This window comes from Mauremys mutica, chromosome 1, assembly GCF_020497125.1.
Source record: "Mauremys mutica isolate MM-2020 ecotype Southern chromosome 1, ASM2049712v1, whole genome shotgun sequence".
Classification (NCBI taxonomy): Eukaryota; Metazoa; Chordata; order Testudines; family Geoemydidae; genus Mauremys; species Mauremys mutica.
Window position 1 is genome coordinate 96,064,783 of NC_059072.1, and position 16,164 is coordinate 96,080,946.

At 44.4% G+C, this 16,164-nt stretch overlaps 1 protein-coding gene across 1 annotated transcript in view; it reads left to right on the forward strand.

Annotated features, from left to right (window-relative positions):
* Nucleotides 1-16: 16 nt before the first annotated feature.
* The window catches only part of MYH9 (myosin heavy chain 9), a 94,712-nt gene continuing 78,564 nt past the window's right edge, over nucleotides 17-16,164 (forward strand). The window contains exon 1 of the mRNA XM_044986405.1: nucleotides 17-146. The gene's annotated coding sequence lies outside the window, so the exon portion shown is untranslated. The remainder of the gene's footprint in view (nucleotides 147-16,164) is intronic.

A 16,164-nucleotide genomic window follows, 5' to 3' on the forward strand; every position in this document is an offset into this window, starting at 1 on the left:
GGGGAGTTGGAGGTGTTAAAGCCGGAGCAGCGCGGCGGGCGAGCGAGCGGTGAGTCTGTGCAAGGAACCGGCCCCGAGGACCAGTCTCGCACCGCAAGGAGCAGGCGCCGCCGCCGCGGCTCGTCCCAGGCTTTGACCGGACTCAGGTGAGGTGCGGGCGGGGACGAGGAACGCAGCGCTCGCGCTTGGTTCTCAGGGTGGCGCTGGCGGCTTTGAGAGTGGGCAGGCTCGGGCGGGTCTGCTCCGGTGCCTGGGAGCCGCTTGTCTCGCCAGCGGGCTGGGGCCCGGGCAGTGGCTTTGCCCGGCCTGGCAGCAGCGCCGTTACCTGCCGTCTTCTCCCCCCACCCCCCCGGCCGGAGAGCGGACACGGGGCATCCGCGGGGGCACGGAGGTCGCCCCCGCCCCGTGCAGGGCAGGGCAGCGCGCTGGCAGCCCTGCCCACAGGGCGAGCCCTGGCCCGGGGCGGCGGAGCACGTGCCCGCGCCTCTCTGCGGGGGCGGCGTTGTGCCGCGGGCGGTCCCTGCCCGGCGGTGGGTGGGTGCCGCGCGCGCGGGCTGATTTTCTCTTCAAACCCCCCCCCTCGCCCCCCCCCAGCTCAGCGCGCGAGTAACGGGCGGGCGAAGGGAGCGTTTGGCAGCTGTCAGGGCTCCCGCCTGAGTCACGGGCTGACAGTCCCGCTGCAGACATTGCAATGGGCTTGGGCTTGGCTTCCGCCCTCCGAGCCAGACTTCCTCGTGCGCCTCGCTCCGGCTGGCCCCGCCGCCGGGCGGGAGTGACAGGGCAAGATGAAGCTTGCAGTGTGCAAAGGCTCGGGGAGCGCGGGGCTTTCCGAGCCCGTCCCCCAGCGCACCAGCGGGAAACCCTCCAGCTCTGTTACCAACCTGCCTCCGCTAGGAGTAGGAAGAAACAAGCTCCCCCCCCGCCCCCGCCCCTTGAGGGTGAACCGTGCCCAGTGGGTTTAATCAGGAGTGCTCCTGTCCTGATCTGCCTCGCCGCCGTGTGAAATGAGCCTTAAAGCGGGATCTTGTTCTGCCGAATACACTGTAGTTTCATGGTACCAAGATGCGCTGCTCAGGTCAAGGAGGCAGTTCTCACAGTGGCTACTGGTACCCTCTTGCAGGCCCGTCCTCCTGCTGAATCACCTTTGCGCTTATCTGCATTGCTTTCTTCCTGTTTGTGAGTCTTTCTGGCCCGGCCGCACCCAGAGTGGGCTAAGAACCTAGGTTTTTGTTGTGGGAGAGACTGTTTATCAGGTCTGTCTTATCTACACTGATGTGCTAAGTAATGCATGATAGGTTTGAACTTCGAAACTGAACGGATGTTGTCCTAGAAGGAGTCCAAACTAGCAAGCCATGAAGTCCTGCCCTTTTCTATAAAGAAGGTGCAGAGTAATTTACATAGAGATGTGGAGCTTTATGAACCTTGGTTCTAAGATTAAGCACGCATCCGTAACGCTTCTTCAAATACAGTTTCTTCCCTTAAGCATAGATGTGATGCCTTTTGAGTTACTTTTAAGTTAAAAGTAAAAGCTCTGTAATCAGTTAGTGCTTGTGTAAAGATACTTTCTAACTTAGTCACATTGTTACCTGGTGACTAAGTTAATTTATCTGTGGCACTCCAATGAAAGCTGCAAACCTCGATGCAGCCTTGTATTGATTCATATGCCCACTTTCTGGAGTTTTGGCACTCAAATCTTATGCTTAGCTGAGATGTGATAAGCAAATGTTTCTGCTTTGTGGGGTGTTGAGAGAGGTAATATTTGGAAGAAAAGACACTTAATACAAGTAAGTGGGGCTACTTTAGTAATTAAGTACTTTGAAGTTGTGCAGGGTAATGCTAACAGCCCATGATACTACTGGACTATGTGAAATTGCCTCTGAAGCTACATCTGTGGTAAACTGTACAGTTTACCTAAAGTCATGGAAGCGTCACATCAATAGAGGCAAGTTAGGGTGCCTTGTTTCTCCTGAGCAGTCTGGATTACTTCAGTATATGTGTATAGTCTGTAGGCAGACACTAAAAAAATCTTGTCTAAAATTTTCAGTAGTTTTGTTGGAATCAGTGTAGAATCATGAATGGTACCAGATAAAGAGCTGTGCAATGTCTGGACCTTTTAAACTGGATATGACTAACAAGGTTGAATTTCTTATGTAGTGTCCCCTCTCAATGTTTAATTTGTCTTGCCAAGAGCTGATATTGTACGTTTTCAGGAGAAGGTAGTGACCTTGTCCTCAGGCTTGCATGGTCATATAGCATACATTTGTTCTTATATAAATAATAGGATGACTGATACTTGTATTAGGTTTTTCTGCTGATTACTCTTATTCCAGAGGGACAAACCCAGGCCTTGATGGGTTTCTGTCAGAGCAGTCTTGTCTCACTTTCCAGGTTATTGATACTAGGAGTATGGTTCTGCTTGCTTCATGTCTGGTTCAAGTTAAACTTTCAGTAAAGTAGTTAGACCCTTGTCAGCTTGACATCTTTCTTCTAGGAGAGGCGGTTGTGGCTGTTGAGACTATACAATTTATCTCATCCTTTCTAGATCTATTCTGATTGGCTGCCTTAAAATGGGCTAAACAAAACAAGTTGATGTACTGTCACAACTAAGCCTACATTGTAAAGCAGCTTGTAAATAATGAGAAGGCCAGGAAATGGTTTATCTGCTATCAGAGGGGTAGCCGTGTTAGTCTGGATCTGTAAAAGCGGCAAAGAGTTCTGTGTCCCCTTATAATCTATAAGGTGCCATAGAACTCTTTGCCGCTTTTATCCACTATGTAGCACTAGGGAAGGCACTGTACATATACCTTCACTTTGGAGACTTCAGTCATCTATGGGTATGTCCACACTGCAATTAAAAACCCAAGCTCTAGGACCTTGTGAGGGTTTCGGAGCCTGGGCTGCAGCCCAGTGTCTGCACTGCACTTAAACAGCCCCTTAGCCTGAGCCCTGTGAGCCACCGAGTTTTTAATTGCTGTGTAAACCTACCCCATATGTCTTCCTAAGCATTTGTTTCCCTGGTATGAAAAATGCCAGGGGACTGAAGGTCTTGTGTTAAAACTCTGTAGTAAATGGCAACTAGTACTTCTCTTAGGTTGCAAGTTTTTCTAATGTTCTCTGTATAGTAAAAAGCTGCAGGTGTTTAAAGCAGTCAAGCATGCTGCTAATGCAAATGCTCATAGTCTGACTGCTGAGGCCTAGTATTAGTATTGTAACAGGCAGCATGAAAGCACAAAGCATGATTTTATTGGTCTTGCTTTAAAAATGCCATATTAAATGATGCAACAAACCCTATTTCATAGGATAATTCTCTTCCAAACCATCTCCATGAAGGTGAGAACATGAACGCACATGCCTGCATGGCTAGCTGTGTTTGAAAATGTGAGAGAGAAAGCTGCTATAGTGTCAAAAATATTTCAGACACTGATTGGATACCGGTCTGTGGGAGGTGTCTGTCTCATGACCTTCTCAATATGCTGAGTTGCTAGGAGATGAACAGTGTGACAAGTTTGTTCTGAGTTTTGCTACCTCTAACCTTCTGATTAGGCTGGAATGACTTTAAGACTCTTGAATATGAGTAGCCTTCTGAATCTTTCTCTTGCCCAGGATTATGTAACTCTTAGGAAAATATATATGACTTTACCATGGTGAGATCATAAAATGGACCTGCTTGGAGATACAGGCACACTCTTATGGCTAATCTAGGAGTTAAAGAGGAATTAAGAGTTATGATGCAAAAACCTTTTCTGTAGTAGGTCTACATTCTTGCAAGGAGAACAGGAGTACTTGTGGCACCTTAAAGACTAACACATTTATTTTAGCATGAGCTTTCGTAAGCTACAGCTCACTTCGTCATTCTTGCAAGGCAGTTTCAGGTTGTCTTATAGGAGAAGCTTTCTAACAGCTAAACTTCAAGGTCCAGAAACTGGTGTGAATTTCTGAAAGAAGTCTGAATCCTCAAGACTGAACATAAGATTGACCATGGTTTCGTTCATTGTAAGTACAGTGCGTAATCTGAAGGAATGCTAGATGGCACTGAGGGTTCTTCCTGGCTTCTAATGTGTATATTTTGTTCACCCACTTGCTTGATGTTTATTTGCAATTTAAAGCATACATGCAAACAGCTGCATTGTATAATAAGTGTTAGAGAAAAAATTTCCTTGTGTTCATTTTCAGTAATTCCTGTGGGTTGGGATAAAGCGGTAATAGTATTGCATTGCCTGCAGCAGCGTTGTTTTTGCTGGCAATCAATCTAGTTGTGTGCTGGCTTGAGGTGACCTTGCATCTTCAGTTTCTTTTTGGTCTGAGCATGCCATCCAGTAGGACTAATTCAGTCATCTTGTGCAAAAGGATGTGGAAACTAACAACCTATCTTGAAGTGGTATCCAATATCATAAACTGTATGTAGTCACATGCAAATGCAACGTCTACCCTGGAAGTTATTACGAATGGGTGCGTCCTAGTAAATTAGGAGTACATTAACTACAGGTTTGTGTTAATCTCTATGCCCATGTTTAATTATGGTTTATCCCTTTCATGCACACCTTCCCTTTTAAGTCACTTGGTGGCTGTGAGAACTTGTATTGAGTTCCCAAAATGTTGATCTTCTCAACACTGATTCCTGTTGTTATCCAAGAGTACTGTAGTGGCATAGCAACATCTGATCTGATACCACCCCAGATTCTCTCCACAGCATAGACCATGTACCTGCCTTCAGTCATTGCCTCTTGAATCTGTTACTGTCCCAGGCAGCATGCTGCTTTTTCCCTGAGCTTCCTAAAGAAGAACAAAGGGGTAGCGGAGTTTGCAATTTTCCATTAATAAAACTCTGAACAATTTCATTGCTAGTTACTTCAGAAACTAGTTCTTTTGCTCTTGCATTATGTATTGCTTATGTCAATGTCACCTTTGTGTCTAAGCACAACAAAATTGTAACTATAGAACTCCCTGGCATATTTATCTGAAATAATAGTTCCCCACACCTGAGGAAGAGCTCTGTATAGTTCAAAAGCTTGTACCTTCCATGAACCAATGTTGGTCCAATAAAAGGTGTTACCATTCCTTGTCTCTCTCATATCCTGGGACCAACACGGTTACAACAACACTTCATACAGTAGCAGGAAACATAGGCAATATGTATGCATTATGTTGAATGAGGAAAGGTATTATGGTATGCAAAGGCATATTTCATAACTCCTGTGGGATTTGTGTTGCTGGAGCTCTGTGGTTTCATCTTCCTTCAAAAGAAAACTAGTATCTAGTTACAATGTACACAAGCAGCTTATTTAGGGATTTTACTAAGGAGTAGAGGAGTCTAGAGCCAGGTGGATGGGTGACCAGCAACAATCTGTAACAAATGAACAACAGTTTAGAAACATTTGTCATGATCAAGATGGGCATGAATTCTGCTGCTCATCAGAAGCTACAGTTTTACTGATCAATCTCAGCAAGAAGTTCATATGATCTAGGTTAAGACACAGGAACTACAGTTCTCATTTGAATGCATGCAAAGCAGATATTCAGATTTGTAAGGCAGGTTCTATTTTTGATAGAAAAATCTTTGGTGTAGGCAAAGCTTATAACTTTGGTTTCTTGTATTTGGCTAGGAACTGCATTTCTTGTCAGATAATCAAGATTGCAATTTCCTGTTTGTTCTTAAGTAAAATGTATTCTTGTAGTTTATATCTCTGTAATTGGGTTTTGTGATACAACACAATTTAAGGTAATGTGATCTTAACTTTCTTTAAATGTGCCTGTTTACTTAAGTTTATGCCATCTCTTGACCAACCTGGATGTCCAGGATATGCAGATGGCTTTACTATTAGAATGCTGCAGGCTCTTTTTATCTTAGGAGGATGGCTGCTTTTTGCATCTGAGTGATTTTAGTGGCATGCTTGGTGCTGCTTTGAGCAGAAGTGAACTGGAGTCACTGATCTGATTTTACAGCAACGCTGTAGTAGTCATGGTGGTGGTTTAATCTTGCACTCTGAAATGTAACTAAAACAGTTATTTATTAACCCCCCTGGACCCCAAATTTTAGCTGGTAACTGTCTATAAAATGGTATGGTTTCCCAGGTGAACTTTAGGATGAAATAGTGAGGGCTTTTTGGCTGTAAACTCTGTTGGGCAGGGACTGTCATGCTATATCTGTAGACGGCCTTGCAAAATGGGGTGCCAAACTGGTTATTGCCTTTAGGTACTATTGCAGTATGAATGTTAATACTAGAACATCATAAAAGTTTTAAACTTTCTATTGCATGCTAAAATGTTCTTTATCTGCTTTATTTAACTTCCTGACACACAAGTCTTGTACAGAAGAATTGAGCTTGCAGTTTAAAATACACATGTAATATTGACAGTCATGTATATGGTCATGATTCAGCCACCTAAAAGTGGAATTCCCAAACAACTTCATATCACTTAATATGTGATTTTGAATAACCGTTACATAGATATATGCAGATATGTATTACAACCACATATTTCCAGATTTAATATTTACAATGCATCAACCATAACTCTGTCTAGTTCTTTCTCTTTTCCACTTACGGGTAATTGCCATGTAAAATACTTTAAATTTTCTCTTGTGCACATCTGATTATGACAATATGGACTATGATTCTTTGATATAGGCCAAAAAGGCAGATGCAGGTTATATGTGAAACAGATTATTTTTGACTGTATTGGTAGAATATGGCTGGGTGATGGCTCTACTCTGACAATTACTGCATCTACCTTACAAATACAGTCTCTTGCTTGTTTGGGTACTGGGAGGATTAATTGTGTAGACTTTAGCCTGTCCACCATAAGTGTGGTGGATGGGGTAAGTTTATTATGGCCCATGTGGGAAGGCTATTACTCATTGATTATGAGGAGTGAGAATGCGTTCATACTTTTCTTCCTCTTGTTTTGTTTTTTTCTCTTATCACTGAAACTTTGCCTGGTACATTATATTTTCCAAATTATTGCCCTTACAGCGAGGGGAACATGCTTCCTGTAAGTGAATTTGCTACTTCCTGGTGCTTGAGTGGAATCCCTCCCCATTCTATTGTACTTGGAGACCACTACTAATGAGCAGCACTAGCACTTCAGACTAGTAAAAGAACACGTCTAAAGGAGACATAAAAGGGGTGAAAAATGTGAGGAAAGCACTCAAATATTTATGGTGATAAGTGCTCTAGAGCTGTGGTTCTCAACTTTTCCAGACTATCGTACCCCTTTCAAAGGGGTCTGATTTGTCTTGTGTATCCCAAGTTTCACCTCACTTAAACTACTTGCCTACAAAATCAGACATAAAAATACAAAAGTGTCACAGCCACTATTACTGAAAAAGTGCTTACTTTCTCTTTTTATCATATGATTACAATATTTATATATTCCAATTGATTTATTTTATACTTACATTTCAGTGTAATACTTGAGCCTATTTTTCACTTGTGAGCCTTGTCTGAAGTCACAGTTCCAGGTGGCGGGCTTGAAGCCTGAGACCTGTCATCACCCAGAGCTGAAGCGTGTAACTTAGCTTCACAGGGCCCTGGGCAATTGCCCTGCTTACTAACCTGATTCTGGCCCTGCACTTGGGACCCCCCCCCTTAAATTTGTCCCATGACCCCCCTGGGTGTTGCGACCCCCAGGCTGAGAAACACTGCTCTAGAAACATTTACAAGGCGGGTTTTGGAGGACAGGTTCTAAAAGATTGAGAGGCTTATTGTGTGCACAGCTAGGCTCCTTATTAAAAATGAATAACTTCCTCTTTGGAAAGAGGGAAAAGGTAGAGGTCACGGCTGGAAGACTAACCAGAAGAAGCAAATTAGCTTAAGGTCATGGCAGACGGCAGCGGAAAGCTCAGTGGAGGTGGAGTTAAGTCAGTGTAGTGGGTGAGTTACATCAATGAGAGCTACATTTTAGTGTAGACACTTACAGAGCTGATCAACATAAGATGCCTTACATCGTCCGAACTCTCTAATGTAGACCAGGCCTCAGTATTTATAGGTGGTGGAGTTGTTTTCACTTGGCCCCTGCATACCTGTTGAACCTCAAGGCTGCTTGGTATTTCTATTAAAATGTCTTGGCTGTTTTCCTGGCCAGAAGGTACTTAGTGAGTCCTCTTTGGAGCTTACCTCTGCTTCCAAGGGAGGGTCTCCCAATCCTTGACTGCATGGGGAGTGGTGTTGAGAATCAAACGTGGAACTTGTAAGCCTTAGCTACACTAGGCTTTTCTGTCCAACATTTCCACATTTGCTATCACTGGTGGAGCTGAACCATTTGAAACACAGGTGGGCAACTTTTGGCACAAAGGCCTAGTATATAGACTGTCAGTGTAGTAGAACTAATTACAAAGCCAGCCATAGTGTTTCTGATGAGATGTAGACCCTGTTTCCATTGTAGAAATCGCATTTGAACATGGCTGTCAAACAACTTCAAGTTTTCATTCTGTGTGGATAGGGAAAAATAATTCATATGTTTATTTGAAATATTATTGGTATGGAAGATGTTCTCTGACATGCTGTTGCATTGAATTTCTGTACCTAAAGGCCAGGATGATATGGCTGTACTAGTATCTTCCTTGGTAAGGCCTGGTACCCTACAGCTCCACAAAAAGTAGCCAGCCCTATTTTTCTTCCCTGTCATCAAACTAGATGTAATTAACTTAATCCCTGCCCTCTCCTGTGACAAGCAAATGTGTGTATTTACTACAATAATGTGAGTAGCTGGAGGGTTCTCATACTTAAAGCATCTGACTAAACTTTTTTCAGCACCCCAAGAGTCTCATTAGCCCTAATGCAAAGTATTGGAGAAGGGAGAAAAGTGACCCTGAGATAACAAGGGGCTAAAACTGTCTGAAAGTCCTTACACCCTCTAATGCATTATTCCTGAGGAATTCTACATGTCTGGTCAAAGTTCTTGCTGTTTGTTCTGACTCCTGAGGCAACAATTCCCCCAGCAAAACTGTTTGAGCAGCTGGGATGGGCTGCAGTTTTCTAAACTACTGCTATCTCCGTAAGTGGGATTACTCTGTCCAGTGGTCATGAAGTATGTGTTCTTCCTCTGGAATGTTTTCCTTGTGGGCATGCTGTCTCTGGGAGAGGGATTCTCTCCTTTGCTGAGAAAGCATGTACTGTATATCACTAATAAGAAACAACAGTTGCAGAAAGCATATAATGCAGGATAGTGATCTTGGAATATTTATTTCAAGTGAACAGTGTTAGGTGGCAGCCAGCCTAGATTTGCTGGATTTAAGACTGATCTTAAAGTTACGATAAGGCCACCCTCTGCGAGCAGCAGTTGATGAGCCCTAGTTAGCTCTACTGAGTCAACTATAAAGTGTAATATTTAGTTTGAACAGTGTTATTGTGTGGGGTGGGAAATGTGACTGACCATTGTGATCACCCAGATAAATTGTGATGGTAGTGTCTTACTATTGTATGATTTGTGTTTTGGGAGAATTCCCTCTTACAACCTTTATGTCCCAAAGCAACCCTCCTGTGACAAGGACTATACTAGAGGGTGGAAATGCTGCTTCGTGCACTTAGCAGATAATGCTTGAGATCAAATTAAGAGAATTCTAAAACTGGTCATCCAAAAGCATGTATCCCATATTCACCATTCTGAATATACCTGCTGGAGACCTGTCAAGGGGACCTGTAAGAGACACACTAACTCTTGTCTTTCTAGCTCATGATTGACCTTGACAGTAGACTAGTTCAGATTTACTTATCAGAGAAATTCCCCTCTGTACCACGCAACAAGGAAAGGTAGAAAGAGGACTCTTTTTCGGACATAACAATCTACTTCCAGAATCCAGTTTGCCATTCACTATCTAAACCTTGTATAAATCAAGTAGTCACATATGAAATGAACTAATTTTCCAGCAGGGTAGGAATGGTTCAGTGTCTTGAAGTTGCCATATTTGGACCCTAGAACTTAAAATTTCTCATCGGTGTTTAATTTACCCCTCTCCTCCAGTTAGTCCAACTCCCTTTAACCTATTGTCACTAAGATTCTTGATACCTCGCATATTTATTGCCCCATTCGCGTGTACTCTATCCAGCTAAATATGTGATGCTAAAATGCCCTCAAAGTTTCTGGATTACTTTTTCTCATGGCCAGCGGGGCGCACATTAATGCTGTGCCTTTTACTTAATGTACAGCAGTAGAAATATTGCAGTTGGCAAGTCTGGGCAGCTATAATGTCAATGAATTTTTAACAAAAATCACCAAACATCTACATTCCAATTGTGAAATAAATCATTGTCCAGTGTCTTGGATGAGTCAGGATGTGACTAGAAAGGAAAGCAGTGAACTATATACTCCTGAGGGAATTCTGTGCCAAAAAATTCTGTACACGGTATTTTAAAATTCTGCATATTTTGTCAATAAATAAATATATATAGAAGCTCCAGCATGGCAGTGGGAGTACAGGTCACTGGCTGCACAGGGGTGTGAGATCACCCTGAAGCTTCCCCCCCCCCGCCGCTCCCGGACATGGACTTGGTGGTGAGGCTGCACCTGACCCTGACATAGTGCAAGGGCTGGGCCTGCCCCAGAAACACTCTGGGATCCTGCCCCTCTGTGCCAGGTGCACCAAGATAGCGAGCAAGAGGGACAGAGTCTTGCACACATGCCCACCCCTGAGCCCCAATCTGTGTGGAGCAAACAGGCTCAGCCTGGCAGGCTCCAAGTATGGAAAGGCTTAGTTTGGGGGGATCCAGGTGTGGAGTGAGAGGGTTCTGTGTGGGGCAATATGGGTGCAGGGTCCGGATGTGGTGGGGATTCGGATGCACAGGGGCTTGGGAGGTGGGGGAGGTGTCCCAGGTGCAGGGGGAATGGAACTCTGGGTGAAGGTGGTTGGGGCTCAGCAAGGGAGTGGCCTGGATGCAGGGGTGTGGGGTCCAGATGCAGGGGGAGTAGGGCTCGGTGGGGCAGTCTGGGAATGGTCGAGTGTGGGTTCAGGTGCAGGGGGCTCAGTGTAGGAGTTCTGGCTGCAAGGGGTGTTGGGCCTCGTGGGGTCTGGGTATAGGGAGGATCCAGATGCACAGGGGTTGGATGGGTGGGGGAGCATCTCTCTCTCTAGTGAATCCTCCCTTGGTGGTTGAGAGGGTCAGGAAGCAGGGGGTCAGAGCTTCCGGCAACCAGGGGAGCTTTCTGAGGGTGGATCTGACCCAGCTCCATCCGCTTCTTGCAGGGGAAGAGCAAGTCCCATCCTTCACCACCCACATCCAAGCCAGGACTAGCAGCTGAGCCCAGTGCAGGGTAGGAGCCCCCCCCCCCCCAGTGACTTACCTCTCTGCTGGCTGCTTTGGGTGCCCAAAATGACGCACCTGTGCTGCTGGGGAGGGGAGCAGGACCACTCTTGCAGCTTCCCTTTGCTTCGCCATCACTTTTCTGTGGGGAAGCAAAGAAATCTGTGGGGACATGAATTCTGCGTGCATGCAGTAGTGCAGAATTCCCCCAGGAGTAACCATAGCAAGTCTAGTAATGACTTCTGGGAGTCTTAAGTAAAAGCTCCATTAAAAAGAACAAAGCTGTGTAGCAACACAACCTCTTAAAAAAAGTGAAGATGAGCATAATGAAGAACCTCTTAAATTCTAAGGAGGCTGTGTGGTAGGGTCAGGATGGAGGCGGAGAGGGATAGCTCAGTGGTTTGAGCATTGGCCTGCTCAAACCCAGGGTTGTGAGTTCTATCCTTGAGGGGGCCACTTGGGGATCTAGGGCAAAATCAGTACTTGGTTCTGCTATTGAAGGCAGGGGGCTGGACTCAATGACCCTTCAGGGTCCCTTCCAGTTCTAGGAGATAGGTATATCTCCATTAATTTAATTTTAAATTCCTGCCTCCACCCCCACCTCCGCTGTGGTCTACAGCATTAGACAGTTGACTGAGTGCACTATGACTTTTGGCTTTGTCTGTAGCATCAGGCTATATATGTTATAGAGCATACTGGATTTGATGGGCTAGTAGTTGGATCCAGAAAACTGTTCTCCTAGGAACAGACATGAAATATTAAACTTAACTTCTTCAGTGATAACTGAGGTTTCAAGCTACAGTCCTTCCTACAAACTAGGGTATAACTTTGTTTTTGCTCTTTGTTCATCTTCCCACTCATGTAGCCACTCACTTAATCAGTCCTAAGGAGCTGAGGCCAAACAGTTCGTCAGCAAATTCAGAGGAACATTCATAATGAATAGTAGACGCTGCAGTCTTGTAAGAAGCTGCTTTCAGTTCATAGTCACATGATGCATTTTAACAATCTCACCACTTGCTTAACCTACGTACTACACTTTCCAGTTTGGCACCATCTGCTATATAATTAGATCTCTTTAAATATGGTTATCTTTTAGTTGTTGGTTTTGATAAACTATGCTCAGATGGCTGGGGAAGGAGAAATAGTTCTATCAGCAGAACTGAGGCAAGAACAGACTGCTCATCCCATACATTTGAATGGGACTCCTATCAAGTCTATTGATGATTGTTTCAGATCAGCCAGGCTATTCAAGGCCAGATTCTTTAAATATTCTACATTTGCAAAGAGTATCCAAGTTCTCCTATTGGGAAGAGAGTCTTAGCTGTGGTTCAATTGTATCTTCATCAGCCAGTAATACTAGTTCTCTAATGACAGAATCTTGTCATGTCAACAAGACATGGAGTTTGCCCTTCTTGATGGAAGGTCCTAAGCTGATGTATTCAGTGGGTTGTAACTACACAGTAGTTTGTGGGACAATTCAGTAAAACTGATGGCTTGCATTTGTGAACTTTGTTCAAATATATGGCCAACCTAAAAATGTGAACTTCATACACAAAGTGAGTCTGTTTATCTAGATAGTAACACTTACCTAAAACAAGCTAATCTTCGTTTCCCCCTCTTTCTTATCTTGCCTCTACAATAGTGACCTTTATGCCAGCAAACACGTCAGGATAATTTCCCATGAAATTTTCTTATATTTATAGTGTCTTACTAGATGACTATCAAAAGGTAAGCTTCCAGACAAAAATCATTCCTGCATGTAGAAAGGGAAGCACAAGCTCCAGTTCTGAGCATGTACACTGATGTTCTGTTACAGTAAAGCTGTTTCAGACACTACACTACTTATACCTAGGTATTCTATGGCCTCATACCAGCGCACCTCACAAACATCAGTGAAGTTATCTTGACAAGACTCTAAAGTAGGAAAGTAGTATTCCCATTTTACAGATAGAGCTGATGTATTTGTGACCCTCCCAAAGCCACACAGGATATCTGTGGCAAATCCAGGAACTTGTCCCAGTCCAAGACTTACACTATAAGACCAACCTCTTTCCCTTTAAATGCTGTTCTCCGATAAGAAAGGAGACAAATCTGCCTCAGCATGGTAACTCCTTTTCCCCAGAAATTCTGTTTTAGCACCTATGGGACTAGTCTGGGAATCTCCAGTTAGTGAAAGATTTGGAAGACTCAAATCAGAAGTCTCCTGGTTTAATACCAGCTGTTTAACCAGCCCTTCAAGTACTACAGTAAATCTGATGCAAAACTCCTGTTAGACTGAAAATAATCAAAGAGCACTAACATGACTATTTCTTTTACCTAGATGGTTTAGTGTAGTCCAAGCCCATCTTGCTGAGCAATGGCTCAGCCCTGAAAATAACAATTCTGTGGCTGCTGACAAAGTAAACACTGGGGAGAGGAGGTATTGCAAGTAGTTCTGGAAGATTAAATTACAAACAGATAATGCTGGCTTCTTTTAAAGGTCTTGAAACAGTTCTTAGTTCTGAAACTTAGAGGCAATGGCTTTCAGCAAGGGGGCAACTTTTAGATCTTTTTCAGGTTGGCCAAGGTGAGTTTCAATTTGTAGAATTGTTATATTGGCACCTGATAGACCTACTGGAGTAAAAGGGTGTGGGGAAGAGAACCTCCTTAACTCTCAAACCCTAAAGCTGGAAATCCATGGGAAGACTAAACCTATGGCTACACTACAGAGCTTATTGCACTGCTAGTGCAGATGCTCTAAGCCAATGGGGGAGAGTTCTCCTGTCAGCTTAATTACTCCAGCCCCCACAAGTAGCAGTAGCTTTCCTACCAAGTGCTGGTGTGGACAACATTATGTTAGGTCAGTGCAACTTACATTGCTCCGGGGGTGGCTTGTTCACACCCCAAGCATGTAAGTTTATAGCACGGTAAGTGGTAATGTGTACAAAGCCTAAGGCAAACTTCAGTCTGTGATTCCCTTGTAGACCAAAGTGCTTAAGAGACAAATGCATGTTTCCTCCTAGTTCCTAAGGGGGACAGATAGTGTGTTAACTAAAAAGCAATGTTTGGTCCAGTCAGCTCAGAAGAATCTGGAAGGAATTGCATAAATAAAAGGTTCTCATACTTTTATTTCATAGTGTGGACTATCTTAATATCTTGTGAGCATCACCCCCTCCCATTCGTGACTGTGGAGACCGCTTCTCCTCCACTTGAAATTGCACCACATCCTTGTGATAATCACACAACTACTTACATGGAAAAGAATGTGTTTGTAGATTTCTTGCAATGGCACCTGGATAAAAGAAATCGAACAACACTTGACGTACCAGCTCTCCAGACTACTATGGACCACTGTTTGGGAACTACTGTGTTAATAGATCTGTAACATTCCCTTGTGTACCATTTCTGAAAACAACACTAGGAAGGAGAATTTTAAACTCAATTTTTTTTATAAATTTTGATCTTGACACTTTTTTACATTGTTGCAATACAGCCCATAGACAAAAAAAAAGCACAATTATCTTCTCATCTGAACTATCGCCCAATATACATGTCTATGTAAATGTCCATGCTTCACACAATCATGTCTACACCCAAAACAAACTACTGAGCAAACAAACCACTTGCAGAGCAACACTAGTAGCTGGTGTCTTTCCCAGAAAGAGTGATTACCTGCTCAGCACACCCATTAATTGTTTGGCTTTTAAGCATGACTGCCTGTGTTGATGCTCTGTCTCTAATGACCAGATCAGCTTCTCTGGCAAACAGGATTCAGCACGTGGAAATCAACCTATAGTCACAGCAGAGTGTTGATAGCCATGCTCATGAATATATAAAGTTTCACATCTTTCATACTCATCCGTGTATAGGATTTCTTAGTATTGTAGTTCATTGGGTACTTGTACCTAGCTGCCTTCAATAATTGCATCCCTCTCTGGACTAGAATCTTCTGCAGACACTTGGGTAACTATGAATTTTTTTGGCCCATGACCTCACCACTGCATAGAATTTGGGAGCTCAAGGCTCCCAGGGAATAACACTGGCTCAGGGGACCTCTGTATTATCACAGGCTATGTCTACACTACAACCAGGATCGATGCTCTGAGATCGATCCACCGGCGGTCAATTTAGCGGGTCTAGTGAAGACTCGGCAAATTGACAGCAGATTGCTCTCCAGTCAACCCCTATACTCTACCCCGAGGACAGAGAGCAAGGTAAGTTGATGGGAGAGTTTCTCCAGTGTAGACCCTGTGGTAACTTGATCTGAGGCAGTGATCCCCAAACTTTGTCTGGCAGGCACCGGGCGACGAGCCATGGAGAACCGTGGCGGCGGACGAGCATCCGCCGAAATTCCACCGACAAGCAGCAATGTCAATAGGCGTCCCTGCCGAAATGCCGCTGACAAGTAGTGTCATCCAGAGGCGTCGCTGCCGAAATACCGTTGACAATTGGCAGCATTTCGGCAGCGATGCCTCTTGACGCAGCTTGTTGGCAGCATTTCGGCAGATGTTCATCCGCCAGCCAGTATATGGGCGCACTTAGACGCCCTGGTGGGTGCCATGGCGCCCGCAGGTACTGCATTGGGGACCCCTGATCTAAGGTATGTCAACTCCAGCTACGTAGTGTAGGTTGACTTACCGTGGTAGTGTAGACATTGCCACAGAGGTCCCAGGTGCAGGAGGTACTGTGGAGCTTGTCAGAAACAAGCTGGAGCAATGAAGGATTGAATTGGGGGGCAGTACGTGATGTGACTGGGGCAGTCTCTGTCTAGGCAATTCCCTCCTACTGTGAGCCCCATAGTTGTGATAGGAAGCACAAGGTAGGGCAGTACTAAGGGTTGCCCAGGAATTAGAGGTGCAAACAACCTCTTCTTAGTCCTGGAACTAGTGTTAGCACCAGCCCAGGAGGCCTAATTTTTCTACATGCCCCTCCTGCACAATGCACA